Source organism: Amblyraja radiata, chromosome 4 (assembly GCF_010909765.2).
Source record: "Amblyraja radiata isolate CabotCenter1 chromosome 4, sAmbRad1.1.pri, whole genome shotgun sequence".
Taxonomy (NCBI): domain Eukaryota; kingdom Metazoa; phylum Chordata; class Chondrichthyes; order Rajiformes; family Rajidae; genus Amblyraja; species Amblyraja radiata.
This window is the reverse complement of record NC_045959.1, coordinates 75,529,780-75,547,971: the sequence shown is the minus strand read 5'-3', so window position 1 is coordinate 75,547,971 and position 18,192 is coordinate 75,529,780. Positions and strand designations below refer to the sequence as shown.

Here is an 18,192-nt window from a genome sequence, read left to right as displayed (position 1 = left end):
ACCGCACGGCGACCTGGTAAGGCATCGCCCGCTCCGTGATGGTCTCCCAGCGCTGTGCAGCCGCCAAAGGTGTAGTCCCGGCCTGTCCCGACAGGAAACGCCACTCCAGTCCGATGATAGGCCGCGAGGAAGGGGCGAAGAAGCAGCTCGGAGGGAAGCCACTTCGCCGACCAGGTAGGGACTAGGAAATAAAGTTTCCCCCTTCTCCTCCTCCCACATAAAAGACCTCCAACTAACATTTTGTTTTTTAACAGGACTAAAAATAAAAATAAAAAAGGGTGAAAGGACGGACTGCAGGCAGAGCAGCCATACACAACGGCACCCCACTCCTGCAGTCCGCTTTCCTGGCCCGATAAGCCTTCCCCAACCCCAACATGGATTGAGGCAGGGAAATTAGTGCATGTTGGTTGGAGTGCGGGGGATGTCAGTGGGGTTGAATGGGGGGGGATCAGCGCAGGATGGATGGGGGGGGGATCAGCGCAATGTGGATCGGTGGGTCTGTGCAGGATGAATGGGTGGATCACTACAGGGTGAATGGGGGGGATCACTACAGGATGGATGGGTGAAGAAAGTCGGTGCAGGATAAATGGAGGGGGTGTCAGTATGGGATGAATGGGGGGGGGGATCAGTACAGGATGGATGGGGGGAACAGAGCAGGATGAATGGGTCGCGGCTTGCGGAAGGGTTTGTTTTGAAAGTAGTTATCACCGTTGGCGGTGTTGCACGCAGCGGTCACTATCAGGGTGGGCGGGGGTGTGGTAGGAGGTGGAGCCGCTGTCGCAGCCGCTGCTGCGCGGGATTCGTCTTTCGCTCGACCTGCCGTCACCCCGCACCTAGTATCTTTGCCCCGCACTACAGCCGTCGTCGCCGCAGACATGAAATGTCACATTCCTTTTCTCCAGAGATGCTGCCTGACCCGCTGAGTTACTCCAGTTTTTTGTGTCTATCTTCGGTATAAACCAGTATATGCAGTGCCAAGCCGGGCAAAATGACTTGGCATTTAGGTTGCCCGGCGGCACTTTGGGTGGCCATTGGCACCCGGGCAACTGCTAATTTCAAGCCCTGAAATAAATAAATGATGGGTCTTTGTCCCAAACATTATGGAGGGCACTGTAGTACACAGCCAATTCCATTGTTAATCACATCCACTTCTCTGCAATAATGAGGGGAGCGGAGCTGGAGGTTTCTCTGCAGCAGGGTGGTGGTGGTGGTGCTGGGATTGTTCAGATGATAGGAACACTGTTGCAGTGAGATTTTTAAAGCATAAAATTATGGAATTCTCCCGACTAGTGAGCAGAGTCCGGTACATTTCACACACACTACTGACAGGCTTCCACGCTAAGCAGTGGTGGAGATCTTTAGAGATCAGTTTTGTGTCCAAATGGTCTGCACAGCATAACTAGAACTGACACTTTCAACTATTCTCCCAAATAATGTTAACAACACTTCACTTTTCTCCATCTAATATAAATTGCTTAGTTTTTAGACGGACTTGCTAAATGGCTTGGCTGAGAGACCATTCTGAAAAAAAATTTAATCTAGCCTACATCTGACATCTTCTTACATTTTCTATATTATAAATGCACATATCTATCTATATGTGAACTAACAGCAAGAACAACATGGAACAAAGCAAACTGATCCCACAACAAATGTCTACTGTCCAGCTTCAGCATAATAAGGCATACAACTGAACAACTAATGAGAGGATGACATTCCCGAAGCATCCCTTCCTCACTGTGGAGCCAGCACGATTTCCCAAGGTTCAGCCTCATTTAGTCCAAAGTCCTGAGAGAATAATCAACATTTGATTATAAAAATATTTAAATGCATTGAAACACATTAATGAAATCAAAACATGCATTGTCATTACGTACCCAAACCTGCAAGAAGTGACATGGACATTGCAACCACTGAGATAATCTAACCCAGTAATCCTGGTTTGTTTCAAGGTAATGTATTCAAGACTTAGATTGAGCTCTTGGGGCTAACGGAATCAAGGGATATGTGGAGGAATCAGGAAAGGGGTACTGATTTTGAATGATCAGCCATGGAATGGCCTACCCCTGCACATATTTTCTATGTTTCAAAGTAATTGGGTATGGTTCCTGTTAAAACAAAGAGCAGCTCTCAGAGCAGGATGAAATCAAGTCAAGTTTATTGTCATATGTACAAGTATGTGGTGGTGCTGGTAACCCACTCCTGTAAGCCTCATGGTGCACCTGTACCAATGGTCACTGTAGCAGATGCAAGATTATTCTTCTCAAGAGTGAATCTGCAGGAAGTAACTAGCCCGGATGGAGTCCCTGGCCGTGACCATCTGGCGGGAGGAGTATTCACAAACATCTTTAACTTTTCACTACTACATTCTGAAGTCCCCACCTGCTTTAAGACGACCACCACCACCCTGGTGCCAGAGGAAAGCATGGTAGTGGGTCTTAATGACTACAATCTAGTGGCTCTGCCATCCACATGCATGAAATGCTTCGAAGGACTGGTGACGCACATTAACTTCTTGATCCACTGCAGTTTGGTCACTAGGTTTATTATTGTCACGCCTACAGGGGTACGTTGAAAAACTTTGTTTTGCATGCTATCCAATCAGATCAGATAATACTCTCCAAAAATACAATCACATCAAACTCAAGTAATGGAGAAAGGGAAAAATACAGAGTGCAGAAAATAGTTCTCAGCATTGTAGCACATCCGTTCCATGGACAATGTCCAATGCCCGCAATGGAGTAGAGATGAATCTGACCGAACCCGAGCTTCTGGACAATACCCTAGCTTAGGTAGCAACAGTTCCACAGCAAATGCCGTGGAACTCCCATCTCCCTGGCCCTACATTGATCTCTGGGCACCTGCATCAGATTCATGTTTATTGACAATAACTCCACTTTCAACACCAGAATCCTATCCAAACTCATCTCAAACTTCTTGACCTGAGTTACCAGTCAACTCTGGAACAGCTCCTTCCCCTCTGTTGCTATGCTGAATACTACCTTTTGAACATTGGTATTTTTCCTTTTGCTCCACCTGTTGTACTGGTGTAATGGCTTGATTGTACTCATGCACAGTATTATCTGATTTAATTGGATAGCAACAAAATCGTGTTTGCAGCAGCAGACAGACTTAGACAAACCCACGAAAACAAATGATGCATATATTTTAGGATTTCTAAAGGAAAGACTGCGCAAAAACAATTTTTAAAATAATTTTTAAAAATCAACAATGGCACAGTGTGACTTTTGCAGGCAACATGCAGGAGTACACTTACATATATACATGCTCTGACCTTTTAAAGCTGAAAGCTGCAGCCACAGCTATAAGATGTCTGAAGAAGGGGCCTGATTTGAAACGTCACCTATCCATGTTCTCCTGGGATGCTGCATGACCCGTTGAGTTACTTCAGCACTGTGTCTTTCTTTGTATACAAGTATCTGCAGTTCCTTGCTTCTGCCACAACTACAACAGTTGATATCTATATTACTAAAACTCTGTCCTTGACCGGTTTCGGCGATCTGTGCTGCGATTTCTGAGAGAACGCCGCCACCTACGGCCGTCATTTTTGGCCACCTCGCTCAGAGCCCCCCTCCACCGTCGATGAAATATGACAGAGATATTAATGATTTTACAAAATTCTCCATTCTCTCTGCTGCCCCCGCTGGCAGCAGGGGGGGAGGGACTATAAAACCAGGAAGTGGTGTGCCTCATTCAGTCTTTTCAAGATGGAGGAAGGCAGACGGTCACGTTTCTCTGAGCTGTGAATAACACTGAACACATGTCCACACAACTATGAGTAAGTACCCTTAATGTGGTTTGAAAATGAAAATATGGTTAAAGTAAAAAAGCACTGCCTGCAAATGGTTGTTTGGGTTGAAATAAAAACGCACCCTCTCTCCCCTCCCCTTCATCCTCTCCCCCCCCTCCCCTCACCCCCCTCTCAGCACACCCCCTCACTCCCCCCTCTCCCCTCCCCCCTCTCTCATCCTTCCCCTCTTTTTCTCCCCCTCCTCCCCTCCATCCCCTCCCCCACCCCTAAACCCCCCTCCCCTCCACACACCCCATACCCCCTCCCCTCCACCCCCCCTGCTCCCCCCCTCTCCCCCCACCCCCCGCTCAGCACACCCTCTCCCCCCTCTCTCTCTCTCTCTCTCCCCCCTCTTCTCTCTCCCCCCCTCTCTCTCTCCCCCCTCTTCTCTCTCCCCCCCCTCTCTCTCTCTCCCCCCTCTTTTTCTCCCCCTCCTCCACTCCATCCCCTCCTCCACCATCCCTCCCCTAAACCCCCTCCCCTCCACACCCCTACCCTCTTCCCTCCACCCTCCCAGCTCCCCACCTCTCCCCCTCCCCTCACCCCCCTCTCAGCACACCCTCTCTCCCCCTCCTCTCCCCCCCTCCCCTCCCCCCCTCCCCTCCCCCCCTCTCTCTTTCTCCCCTACTCCCCTCCATCTCCTCCCCTCCCCCACCCTCCCTCGCCTAAACCAACCTCCCCTCCACACCCCTACCATCTTCCCTCCCCCTCCCTGCTCCCCACCTCACCCCCTCTCTCCCCCTCACTTTCACCCTCTCTCTCTCCTCCCCCCCTCACCCACCCTTCCTCTTCCCCTCCTCCCCCCCCTCTTGCCCCTCTCTGTGTTTCTGTCTCTCTCTCTGTCTCTGCCCCTTCTCTCTCTGCCCTCACTCTCATCCCCCGTCCGCCCCCACCCCCCCTCTAGATGTGACTGCAAGTTGGGGACTATGCGTCAGTAGATACGGTGGTTATGGGGTAAAAGGAGCAAATTAATAATATTAATATTATATCAAGGGGGGGTAATTAGCGTGAGTGCGGGGGGGGGGGGGGTAGTTAGTGTGTGTGACGCTGCATGCCGCCTCCCCCCCACAACCGCACGTTGGGGGACGACCCAACGGGTCTGCACTTGGTCTAGTACCTCTTAAAAACTGGTCAAAAGTGCCTCTATGTGCAACCTCTTTCCCACTGGGTGAATTGGACCCTTTCCTTCCCTGTACTGACATCCCATTCTTATCTTGTCCCAACAGCAGGCTAAGACAATGTTTCTATTCCAGACAGCAGTTAACATCCTGAAAATAGAGAAGGGATTCTCTTAGCTGTCAGCTTAGAATCGACCATGGATAAACTTTCCACTTCATCCAGCATTTTAGCTTTAAGATATGCTGCAGTTGATGAACATTGCAATGCAGGATGCCTATTTTGTCAATGCCTCTGACGTAATTTTCAAACAAAAACTACTGATCATTTATACACTACTATAAAACTGTATATGAAGGAGCTGATGTTATGGAAATTGAGTTTTTTGAGAGACTTAAATTCCAGCAAATGCTGCCGAGCGATGCAAACTATTTTGTGTGGAAACTTCTTCGAGATATTATTTGACTCACAAATTTAGTGCAACAGATTCTTAAAAGCATTCCATTCTAAATTAGCTTAACTAATTTTCTTATGCTATCAGGTTCGGTCAGTAATATTTTTACATGGTTGATAAAGTGTTGAATAAACTAATCAAATTAACGCAGTTAATTCTTATTGAAGTTAATTTATGAACATTTCTTACTTTGTAGAGGAAGGAAATAGAATGGAATAAAGATAAACAAGTCTGTTTTGAAACACTTTATTAAAAAGGCAAAATAATTTCACCCGATCCACTCTTTATTAGATTTCTCCCAGTGCTACATTTTCGCCAATTTCAGAGGACAGCTTTTAATCCACAAAAAGTCACTAACACTACATTATAGCAACTAGATGAAATACACCTTTGGGGCCATAAATGGCTGGCACTTATCTTTCTGACTTCATCCTTTTAGATCAAATCCATCCATAGTACACACTGGGAAACACCTTAGAATTGTGAAATGTTAACAAAACAACATTATATTAAATTGAATAAAAATCAAGCATGAAATTAGCCTTGTGGTCAATAAATTCAATCTTTCATTCCAAAAGTTTCTTTATCGGTTGCATGGAGAAGGATCATTGAATACGTCAGATTAATTACATAATAAGGAATAAAAACACTACATGCACTCTGAAGATTAAGTTAACTCTTTTCCAAATACATTTGCATGTCCCAGTGATTCAGTTTGGCTAAAATGTAAACAAATGGCTACAGACAGGAAGAGACGATTCTTTTCAACCCTCCAGCACTTTGTTTCTATTTAGAATTCAGTTGGCTTGAAAGTCTGTTTTTGCTCCAAACGTCTGGCATAATTTCAAATATTTAACACCTTTTTGAGTAAAGTTCATGTTTGTTTTGAATTTGCTTCTTATTTGCATGTGATTCCACTAGCCCAAATTAATTTTCAAAGTGCATTTAATATCTTTACCATGTATTTTACACTCCTTTTTAAAGAGAGAATTCTTATTTTGGAACTGCATGAGAAAATACAAAATTAACATGAAAGGCATCTTTCCTTATCCAATTACTGAACAGAGGCGCCAAACAATTGCCTATTGAACCAAGCTATATTGCTCAATCTATAAATTAGTCATGATGTAAGGATTTTGTTCTCAGTACTAATTAAATCAAGCATGGCCAAATAATTGATAGATTTCATTGATATGCAATCACCTATTAACAAGATTTGGGACACTTTGTTCAGCTTGTATACTTCCCTTCAGCAAGTCTTTCAATAAACTTGAAATGTAATGCAGATTTATTACAATTAGGCCAATGCCGAAAGGTCAGGGTTAATGTCATAAGGTTGTGGTATTTAGCCGTTGTACTAAATGCAATAATTGAAGAACGATTTGGTAGTGTTCAATTTGATAAAAGAGAGGAACAAGATAATCTTGCAATTCCATTAGCAGATAAATCACAATCTCTAAATATAGGAGGAGAACTTCAAGATAAAAGATTTGCCACTGAAAAGAATCTTGAAAGTATGTCATACCAGTTATTGGAATAAATATGCGGTGCAACAAGTGGTAATCAATGACAGACAATTGCAGCACACAGAGGTACTGGATAATTGCTTTAAAATACATAAATGGCGAAAGGGAAATTATATGCGGAGCATTGTCAAATCAATATTAACAAGAGATGGCAAGTGATCTCAGTATTAAAAAAGTGTCAATTTATTATTTATCCAGGGATCATTAACAATTCTAATTTCAGATGTTTTCGGGAAATGAGGAAAAAACTGCCAAAAGGTCATGGTCTGCCTTGATGACTTGAATTGCAGATAGATTGAAAATTTGCATATCTGTGAAATCAGGAATCTGGAAAGAATGTTTCATTCACAAGTAGTAGTAGTAGCAGGAGAAGAGGAGGGAAGAGACTGCAGCCCTAAGACTTTTGCCTCCATCACAGTGAGGAGATGTTGGGTGGACTCACTGTGGTGGATGTTAATATGTGTTTATTGTTGTTTTTTTATTGTATTGTATTGTATTGTATGTATGACTGCTTCAATTTCGTTCAGACTTCGGTCTGGATGACAATAAAAGGCTATCTTAAATCTTAAATCTATCTTAAATTCATCTGTGACCTTTTTAAAGAAATATGTATGTTAAGGATTGAACTATATCCATTGTGGTTAATTTTCAATTTGATTCTAATTTTTCACTTTCAAACTGGTATCAATGTATTATTGTCACGTGTACCGGGATAGCATGCAAAACAAAGCTTTTCACTCTATTTGAGTAAATCATACATACACGAATTACAGGTAGGAGAGAATGGACACAGAGTGCAGAAGCACAGTGGCACAGCTGGTAGATCCATACCATTCCAGAGAGCCGATTCAATTCTGACCTTGGGTACTGTCTGTGTGCAGTTTGCTCGTTCTCCCTGTGACAGCATGGGTTTCTTCTGGGTGCTCCGGTTTTCTCCCACATCCCAAAGGTATGCGGGTTTGTAATTGGCCTTTGTAAAATTGCCCTTAATGCCTGGATAAGAATAACAGCCTATTGCACTTTATCTGTTTATTTATGTGTATATATATGGTCTATGCTATATAGGCACACTGAACCGTTCTGTATTTATGCTTACAATATTTTGTTGTGCTGCAGCAAGCAAGAATTTAATTGTCCTATCTGGGACACATGACAATAAACTCTTGACATGGCTTGGATGAGAAAGTGGGATAACATAGAACTGGTGTGAATGGGTGATTGATGGTTGGCGTGAATTCGTTGGGCTGAAGTGCCCGTTTTCTCTTTGTATCGCCAAACTAAACTAATATAACATTACAGCAACAGAGAAAGTGCAGATAAAACAAATGCAAAGGCCGCAACAAGGTAGATTGGAAGATCAGATCCCTAACATATGACATATACTGATTATATATATTGATTTTCCATCATTTTTGGAATGACATTCAGTGATATTGATGCAGTGACATTTTCCTCCTTCAAAAGGACAACTTGGTGGGTATCAAACACCACATTCCACGCTTGTTCCGGAAGTGGCGGCGCTGCCCTGGCAGCAGCGGCTCACCTGCAGTCCATTTGTTTTTGCTTTTTTTGTGTTGTTTATTTCGTTTTTGCTAGTCCATTTTTTTTTTTTTTTAGTTTGTGTTTTGGGGGGGGGGGTTGAAACGGGGCTTGCTGTATCTCCCTGCGGGGGAATGCGACTTTTTTGTCGTATTCCCCTTCTCTGCCTCCGTCTGCGCTGAGGCCTAATGGCAGAGCTGGCGACCTCGAGGCTCAGGAGGCAGAGCCCGCCAGGACTCACCCTGGGCTTGCTCCCGTGAGGGCGGCCCGGCTCGGGGCTGGAACAGGGCTTCCGTGAGGGGCTGTGACGCTCCCGGGGGGCGGCCTGGTCCGAGGAAGGAACGGTGCTCCCGTCGGAGTGGCCGAGCTCAGGGAGGTGCGGCGCTCCCAGCCCAAGGGAGGAGCGGCGCCCATGTCGGGGCTGCCCGGCCCGAGGGAGGAGCGGCGCCCATGTCGGGGCTGCCCGGCCCAGCCCGAGGGAGGAGCGGTGCCCATGTCGGGGCGGCCTGGTGCGAGGCTGAGACAGTAACGGCACTCACGTGAGGGCGATCCGGCTCGGGGCTGGAACGGTGCTCCGGTGGCTGGGATGGCGTTCTGGCGGCGGTGACCTGAGTCCGGGGTTCGGCCGCGGGCCAGCGGCTGTGTCAGCAGGACTGGTGGACGGCAGCTTCGACCACCCCGGGGCCGCGGTGTTTGAGCCGCGGGACTGTTTGTTACATCGCCCGGTGGGGTATCGCCTCAGCGCAGAGAGAGAAGAGGAGGGAAGAGACTGCAGCCCTAAGACTTTTGTCTCCATCACAGTGAGAAGGTGCTATGTGGACTCACTGTGGTGGATGTTAATATGTGTTTATTGTTGTTTTTGTATTGTATTGTATGTATGTATGACTGCAGGCACGAAATTTCGTTCAGACTTCGGACTGAATGACAATAAAGGAAACCCTGTTGACCCTGTTGTTACTCCAATCCATAGATAATTTTAATCCTATGATAATTAACTCCTATCATAATATAGAAATCTAATTTCAAATCCAAGGGAGGTGCAATCTACTTATAAACCAGTCCTTTTGCCCCAAGTGGCGGGGGAAAGGCTGAACAAATTCCACCTTTCCCCTATCTCTCAGCATGAAGTAGGGTCTCGCCCAAAGAGTCACCTATTCCTTTTCTCCAGAGAAACTGCATGACCTGCTGAGTTACTCCAGTTTTTTGTGTCTATCTTCGGTATAAACCAGCATCTGCAGTTCCATCCTAAACAAAATAAAACAAAATCTCCATTTCCAACAGCAACCCGATTATTTTTATTACATTGGATGGAAGATGAAGACATTCCAATTTTTTTTACTGCTATAGACTGATATTAGCTAACTGAAAGAACCCAGGGATTTTATAATAAAATGTACCACAAATGACGATCAATGATAAGCAACGTATTACCGCTGGTAGCAAAGCTCAGCAATGGCACTGCTGAGAATAAATAATAGCTAATCTAATATAGACCTACTTTAGGAGTCTATTTTAATAGGGCTGGCTCCAGTTAAACATTTGAGCAAAATTTCTCTGTTACATTTCTTTCCCTTAATTCAAGGCCAACTTCAATGTATTTCCCTTCATGCTTATTTTTTTAAATACTGCCACACAAAATTTGAAAAAGACACAAAGCGATGGAGTAACTCAGAAAGACAGGCAATATCTATGGAGAACACGGATCAATTATGTTTTGGGTGGCGACCCTTCTTTAGGCTTTGAGATCTGGAGAAGGGTCCGGATCCGAAACATCACATATTCATGTTCTACAGAGATGCTGCCTGCCCTGCTGAGTTACTCCAGCACTCAGTCTTTTTTTTGGGGGGGTGGGGAGAAACCAGCATCTGCAATTCCTGGAGCACGATTTTCCAAGTGCCAGACAGATCACACTGTTTGCTTGTGAGTATCAAAGTAAACTGTGACTACTATGAATCAAATGAAAGCAGAGAATATTGTCAACACCCAACAGGTCAGACACCCATTTAAGGAAAGAGAAAAAGTTAACTTTCCCCAGATATTGATAAGAAACTGCAGATGCTGAAATCCTGAATAAGACAAAGTGCTGAAGGTCTTCAGTCAACATCTGTGGAGGGAATTGACAGATATTTTGGTTCAGGACCCTTCTTCAGGTGAAAAGGGAGAAGAAAGCTGGAACGTAAACATTTTCTACTGTATACAATGCTTCCGAAGTGACCTCCTTTACATCAGCAAGACCAAGCTTAGTCTTGGCAACCATTTCACTGAATATCTGCTCTGTCCGCCAAAGCCTCCCGGTTGCTAACTATTCTAACACCCCTTACCATTCCAATGCTGCCCCTTCTGTCCTTGGCCTCCTCCATTGCCAAATTGAAGCCACACTCAAACTAGAGGAACCATACCTCATATTCTGCTTGGGTAGCTTTCAACCCAATGGTATGAAGATTGAATTCTTCACATTCAATTAATACCAGCCCCAAAGCGCCTCACCCCCGAGTTTGCACACATTTTACCCATCAGAGTTCAACATTTCTCTTTATCCCACTTTTTCCTCTTCCTCAATCGCTTCAACTTATAGCCCTCCCTTCAGCTTTACATTTCAGTCCTCCTCCTCTTTCCTTATCTGACACTTTCATCTCCTCATCTCTAACCTTTGTTACGTACTCTACCCACACCCCTCTCTCCCCCCACTCATCTGAATTCACCTATCACTTCACCTATCACTTGCCAGCCTTTGACCAACACCTCCCCCCCCCCCCTCTCCCCCCATTGCTTTGCCAGCTTTTCTTCCTCCTATTCCAATCAGTCCGAAGGACTGAATCTATTCCCTCCATAGATGCTGCCGAACCCACTGAGTTCCTCCAGCACTGATTTGTTTTCCCCCTATTACACTCCACAGATGTTTCTGACATTATTAGCTCACTGGCCTCAGAACAAAATATCAAATGGGATTATACAAGCAAGGATAATAGGGAAAAATAGAAAGTGGTAGATTATGACCAAAGCAAACCACATTAATAAAACATTCTGCATTGCTTCAAGTTCTAGTTTAACAGGGATATAAAGCATGTGGATATTAATTCAAGATCAAAAAGAAAAAATAACAAAAGATGAAATGAATGCTTTTTCCAGTCTTGCATTTAAAGAGGAGTTTTTTTTTTTGCGCTACACATAGCCAAAATGAATTTTGATATTATCTTTTAATTAAAAACCCACAATGAGGTAACTCAACAAGTCTGTTCCAAGAATTGTATTGTCTGATCCTAAATTTGCAGCAATATGAAGAAACACACTGAAGGTTACCTAACACATGACGACTGTGATATGTACAATTAGGCCATTCAAGGCAACATTCACTGATGAACATATTTTTCATTTAATAAATTGTACTTTTTAAAAAATAAGCTCATGCCTGCGAGTTATTACACTTTGATAAATTAAACTTTTAGTTACACAGCACCGATCAATGAGCAGTAAAATGTGTTAATGAATGTTAATAGACATCAACCTTTTGAATCTATTATTAGTACTGGTTCATAGCTGTCACATGTGATAAACGTTGCTTGCTATCCTGCCAACTCATACAATGCACGAGTACAATCAAACCATGCACACGTACAATAGTAGTGCAAAGTGAAATATACCAGGGAGCAGAATATAAAACTATATATGTTATATTGTTTAGCGTAACAATTACAGAGAAAGCACAGATAAAAAGAAATAGTGCAGGGGACACGATGAATAGACAATAGGTGCAGGAGTAGGCGATTCGGCCCTTCGAACCAGCACCGCCATTCAATGTGATCATGGCTGATCATCCCTAATCAATACCCCGTTCCTGCCTTCTCCCCATATCCCCGGATCCGGTGCGGGGCTGAGACGCTCCCGTGAGGACGGCCCGGTGCGGGGCTGAGACGCTCCCGTGAGGGCGGCCCGGTGCGGGGCTCGAACGCGCTCCCGTGTGGGCTGCCCGGTGCGGGGCTGGAAGGCGCTCCCGTGAGGGCGGCCCGGCTCCCGGCTGGAAGGCGCTCCCGTGGGGGCGGCCCGGTGCGGGGCTGAGACACTCCCGTGGGGGCGGCCCGGTGCAGGGGGGAGACGCTCCCGTGTGGGCGGCCCGGTGCGGGGCGGAGACGCTCCTGTGTGGGCGGCCTGGTGCGGGGCGGAGATGGTGCTCCGGTGGCTGAGGCGGCGTTCTGGCGGCGGCGACCTGAATCCGGGGCTCGGCCGCGGGCCAATGGATGACATCGTCGGGAGCTCGCGGGTCACAGGTTGATGCCTGTTTTCCGGAGCTCCCGTGGCAACAACTGCGTCCGCTGGACTGGAGGGCGGCAGCTTCGACCACCCCCGGGCCGCGGAGCTTGAACCGCGGGACTGACTTACCATCGCCCGGTGGGGTATCGCCTCAGCGCAGAGGGAGAAGAGGAGGGAAGAGACAGCAACCCTAAGACTTTTGCCTCCATCACAGTGAGGAGGTGCTTGGTGAACTCACTGTGGGGGATGTTAATTTGTGTTTATTGTGTGTTGTTTATTATTACATGTATGGCTGCAGGCAACGACATTTCGTTCAGACCGAAAGGTCTGAATGACAAATAAAAGATTCAATTCAATTCTTTAAGAGCCCTATCTAGCTCTCTCTTGAAAGTATCCAGAGAACCGGCCTCCACTGCCCTCTGAGGTAGAGAATTCCACACTCACAACTCTCTGTGAGAAACAGTGTTTCCTCGTCTCCGTTCTAAATGGCTTAACCCTTATTCTTAAACTGTGGCCCGTTTCTGGACTCCCCCAACATCAGGAACATGTTTCCTGCCTCTAGCGTTTCCAAACTTTTAATAATCTTAAAAGTTTCAATAAGATACCCTCTCATCCTTCTAAACTCTAGAGTATACAAGCCCAGTCGCTCCATTCTCTCAGCATATGACAGTCCCACCATCCCAGGAATTAACCTTGTAAACCTACGCTGCACTCCCTCAATAGCAAGAATGTCCTTCCTCAAATTAGGGGACCAAAACTGCACACAATACTCCACAACCTCTTTGCTCCTATACTCAACTCCTCTTGTTATAAAGGCCAACGTGCCATTCACTTTCTTCACTGCCTGCTTACTTTCATTGACAGGTGAACAAGGATCCCCAGATCTCGTTGTACTTCCCCTTTTCCCAACGTGACACAATATAGATAGTAATCTGCCTTCCTGTTTTTGATACCAAAGTGGATAACCTCACATTTATCCACATTAAACTGCATCTGCCATGCATCTGCCCACTCACCCAACCTGTCCAATTCACCCTGCATTCTCATAGCATCCTCCTCACAGATCACACTGCAACCCAGCTTTGTGTCATCTGCAAATTTGCTAATGTTACTTTGAATCATCTTAATCATTGATGTATATTGTAAATATCTATGGTCCCAGCACCGAGCATTGCGGTACCCCACTAGCCACTGCCTGCCATTCTGAAAGGGACACGTTAAGCCCTACTCTTTGTTCAAGAAGGAACTGCAGATGCTGGAAGATCGAAGGTACACAAAAATGCTGGAGAAACTCAGCGGGTGCAGCAGCATCTATGGAGCGAAGGAAATAGGCGACGTTTCGGGCCGAAACCCTTCTTCAGACTGATGGGGGGTGGGGGGGGAGAAGGAAGGAAAAAGGGAGGAGGAGCCCGAGGGCGGGGGGGATGGGAGGAGACAGCTCGAGGGTTAAGGAAGGGGAGGAGACAGCAATGGCTAGCAAAACTGGGAGAATTCAACGTTCATGCCATCAGGACGCAAGCAACCCAGGCGGAATATGAGGTGCTGTTCCTCCAATTTCTGGTGTTGCTCACTCTGGCAATGGAGGAGACCCAGGACAGAGAGGTCGGATTGGGAATGGGAGGGGGAGTTGAAGTGCTGAGCCACCGGGAGTTCAGGTAGGTTATTGCGGACTGAGCGGAGGTGTTCGGCAAAACGATCGCCCAACCTCCGCATAGTCTCCCCGATGTAAATCAGCTGACATCTAGAGCAGCGGATGCAGTAGATGAGGTTGGAGGAGATACAGGTGAACCTTTGTCGCACCTGGAACGACTCCTTGGGTCCTTGAATGGAATCGAGGGGGGAGGTGAAGGGACAGGTGTTGCATTTCTTGCGGTTGCCAAGCAGTCGTTCCAGGGGCGACAAAGGTTCACCTGTATCTCCTCCAACCTCATCTACTGCATCCGCTGCTCTAGATGTCAGCTGATTTACATCGGGGAGACTAAGCGGAGGTTGGGCGATCGTTTCGCCGAACACCTCCGCTCAGTCCGCAATAACCTACCTGAACTCCCGGTGGCTCAGCACTTCAACTCTCCCTCCCATTCCCAATCCGACCTCTCTGTCCTGGGTCTCCTCCATTGCCAGAGTGAGCAACACCGGAAATTCTCCCAGTTTTGCTAGCCCTTGCTGTCTCCTCCCCTTCCTTAACCCTCGAGCTGTCTCCTCCCATCCCCCCACCCTCGGGCTCCTCCTCCTCCCTTTTTCCTTCCTTCTCCCCCCACCCCCCATCAGTCTGAAGAAGGGTTTCGGCCCGAAATGTCGCCTATTTCCTTCGCTCCATAGATGCTGCTGCACCCGCTGAGTTTCTCCAGCATTTTTGTGAAGCCCTACTCTTTGTTTCCTGTCTGCCAACCAATTTTCTGTCCATGTCAGCACTCTACCCCCAATACCACGTTCCCTAATTTTGCCCACTAATCTCCTATGTGGGCCCTTATCAAATACTTTCTGAAGGCCAGGTACGCTACATCCACTGGCTCTCCCTTGACCATTTTCCTAGTTACATCCTCAAAAAATTCCAGAAGATTAGTCAAACATGATTTCTCCTTCATAAATCCATGCTGATGTGGACCGGTCCTGTTACTGCTATCTAAATGTGCCGCTATTTCATCTTTCATAATTTACTCCAGCATCTTCTCCACCACCGGTGTCAGGCTAACTGGTCTATAATTCCCTGTTTTCTCTCTCCCGGCTTTCTTAAAAAGTGGAATAACATTAGCTACCCTCCAATCCACAGGAACTGATCCTGAATCTATAGAACATTGGAAAATTATCACCAATGCGTCCACGATTTCGAGAGCCACTTCCTTAAGTACCCTGGGATGCGAACCATCAGGCCCTGGGGATTTATCAACCTTCAGTCTCATCAGCCTACCCAACACCATTTCCTGCCATTTCCTCTGGCTAGTATATCAGGAAAAATGTTTGTATCCTCCTTTGTGAAGATGGATCCTAAGTACCTGTTCAACTCATCTGCCATTTCCTTGTTCCCCATAATAAATTCACCCTTTTCAGTCTTCAAGGGTTCAACTTTGGTTTTAACTAATTTTTTCCTCTTCTCATACCTACTATCCTTCTTCATATTCTTGACTAGCTTACTTCGTATCTCAACTTTTCTCCTGGTATTGCCTTTATAGTTATCTTCTGTTGCTCTTTAAACATTACCCAATCCTCTTGCTTCCCGCTCATCTTTGCTACATTGTACTTCTTCTCTTTTATTTTTATACTCTCCCTGACGTCCCTTGGCAGCCACGGTCGCCCCTTGTAGTTGGAAGTAGGTTGGAGATCTAGATTACACTCCTAGTTTACAAGAGGCATATTCAGTACGCTGATCATGATGGGGAAGAACCTGTTCAGAAGATCATGTAATAGTAGAATTAAGCCATTCGGCCCTCCATTGTAATGGCTCAAGTCTACTCCGCCAATCAAGCATGGGTGATCTATCTCTCCCTCCTAACCCCATTCTTCTGTCTTCTCCCCATTACCTCTGATACCCATACTAATCAAGAATCTATCTATCTCTGCCTTAAATATATCCACTGACGTCCTCCACAGCTTTCTGTGGCAAATAATTCCACAGATTCACCACCATCTGACTAAAATAACGTCCTTTAAGTCTGAGTCTATGAGCTCTAGTGCTCGACTCACTCACTAGAGGAAACATCCTCTCCACATCCACTCTATCCAAGCCTTTCACTAATCTATTCTTTCACTGTACCGAAATCTGGTGTTGTGTGCTTTTAAGGTTTTGTTTCTTCTGCCTGACGGGAGAGTGCAGAGGGAATAACTGTTCCTAGATTATGTTGACTGCTTCCCCGAGGGTGCGTGAAGTGTAAATGGAGTCATTGGGGTGGTGGGGAGAATGCGGCTAGTTTGGTGATGGACTCGGCTACATAAACGAGTTCGGTATTACGAAAAATGCAAGGAATCATGGGATTTGTCAAAGGTCAAATGCTATAAATAAAAATTGCAGCCAGCGCGGGGGTGGGGGGGGGGGAGAGTGAGGAAGACTGGACCTGCGGACACATTCCCGGCAGCTGCAACGACACCAGTGGCCCCAGACCAACAGCCAGCGCGGCGAACCCACAGCCAGCTCCAACTCCCTCCAGAGGAACCCGCTCCCTGAGCGGCCGCTACAGCAACGTACCAGTTCGCTCATGGCCTGGCCGAGCTGCGCTCCTTCAGCCGTCACCCCAAGTACAAGACGGAGCTGTGCCGCACCATCCACACCTCCGGCTTCTGCCCCTGCCACTTCATTCACAACCTCGAGGAGGAGCAAGGGCCGCGGCCTCACATGCGCACCGTCGCAGCGGGTGCTGTTGAGTTGCTGCTGGGCCCCCCCCCCCCGCGCTGGCTGCAAGTCCGGGGCCGCCCCCAGACAAGGACAGGACACCCGGGAGGAAATGGGCCCAGCAGCAACAACGCCCGCAGTGACGGGGAGCCGGGCCCGACCCTGACAGCCCAGGGCTGCCGGCCAACCAGGCTGGACAGGCAGAACTGAGCTGGAGCCAGCGGCAGCAGCGCCAGCTGCAAGCCCAGGGCTGCTCCGTCAGCCCACGGCCACCCTGTACACCTCCGGACAGGGACGGGACCCCGGAGAGGGGACGGGGACGGCCCAGCAGCAACTCAACAGCACCCGCTGCGACGGAGAGCCGAGCCCGACTACGACCACGGACGAAACGCAAGCCTGCACGCAATGCAGCACCACCGTTGCCTAGACTGTTTATAGCTAGTGACCTATGACCTGGGCATGCGCAGTCAGAATACCAAACTTGTTTATTTCTTGAGGTCTTAGTCAGAGCTGTTGCCAAACAGAGTTGTAATGCATCCACACCCTTTCTGTACCTGTAGAAGTTGGTCAGAGTTTATTTTAGTTTATTATTGTCACGTGTACATACCGAGTTAGTGAAAAGCTTTTGTTTTGGATGATTTGTTACCTTTCCTCCCTGATTGTGGTCAGGAAATCGAGGTTCCAATTGCAGAGGGGAGTTCCACGAGTTTGGAGAACAGCTTGGTTGGGGGAAACATCCTAAACTTCCTTGGTCTTCTGAGGCATTGGTCTGCTTTCTTGCCATGGCTTCAATGTGGTTAGTCCAGGACAAATGTATATGCCCACTGGACCAACTAGGACCCGTTGGGTCCTTGTCACACGGGATGCCTGGTCCCCCAACGCAACCAGTTCCACAACGCAATATTGCACCACTAACCCGTAGCCCCCATGGGAGGCGTGGTCTCCCAACTCAAGCCGTTCCCGAATGTAAGATTCCAGCACTCCCCTGTCCCCCTCAGCAATGGACTTTAAAAATAATCCCAATTGCACTCCTCCTGTTGAAGCACTTGCTGTGATATCCCCTTGCAACCTTGTATTGAAGTTTATTGGAAGCTGGCAGGAAGGATTTTAACAGTAAAATAATGTTAAATTTGGCTTTTTTTAAAAAGCTTTAATCTCAACAATAACGTGAAAT

The 18,192-nt window shown here is 46.8% G+C and overlaps 1 protein-coding gene across 6 annotated transcripts in view; it reads right to left on the bottom strand.

Annotated features, from left to right (window-relative positions):
• fam110b (family with sequence similarity 110 member B) overlaps positions 1–18,192 on the bottom strand; it is a 150,383-nt gene that overhangs the window by 39,591 nt on the left and 92,600 nt on the right. Inside the window, exon 1 of one of the 6 annotated variants that reach the window (XM_033019764.1) lies at positions 11,660–12,190. The exons of the other annotated variants lie outside the window; for them this stretch is intronic. The gene's annotated coding sequence lies outside the window, so the exon portion shown is untranslated. Of the gene's footprint in view, positions 1–11,659; positions 12,191–18,192 lie in introns of those variants that run through there. 6 annotated transcript variants of the gene reach the window in all.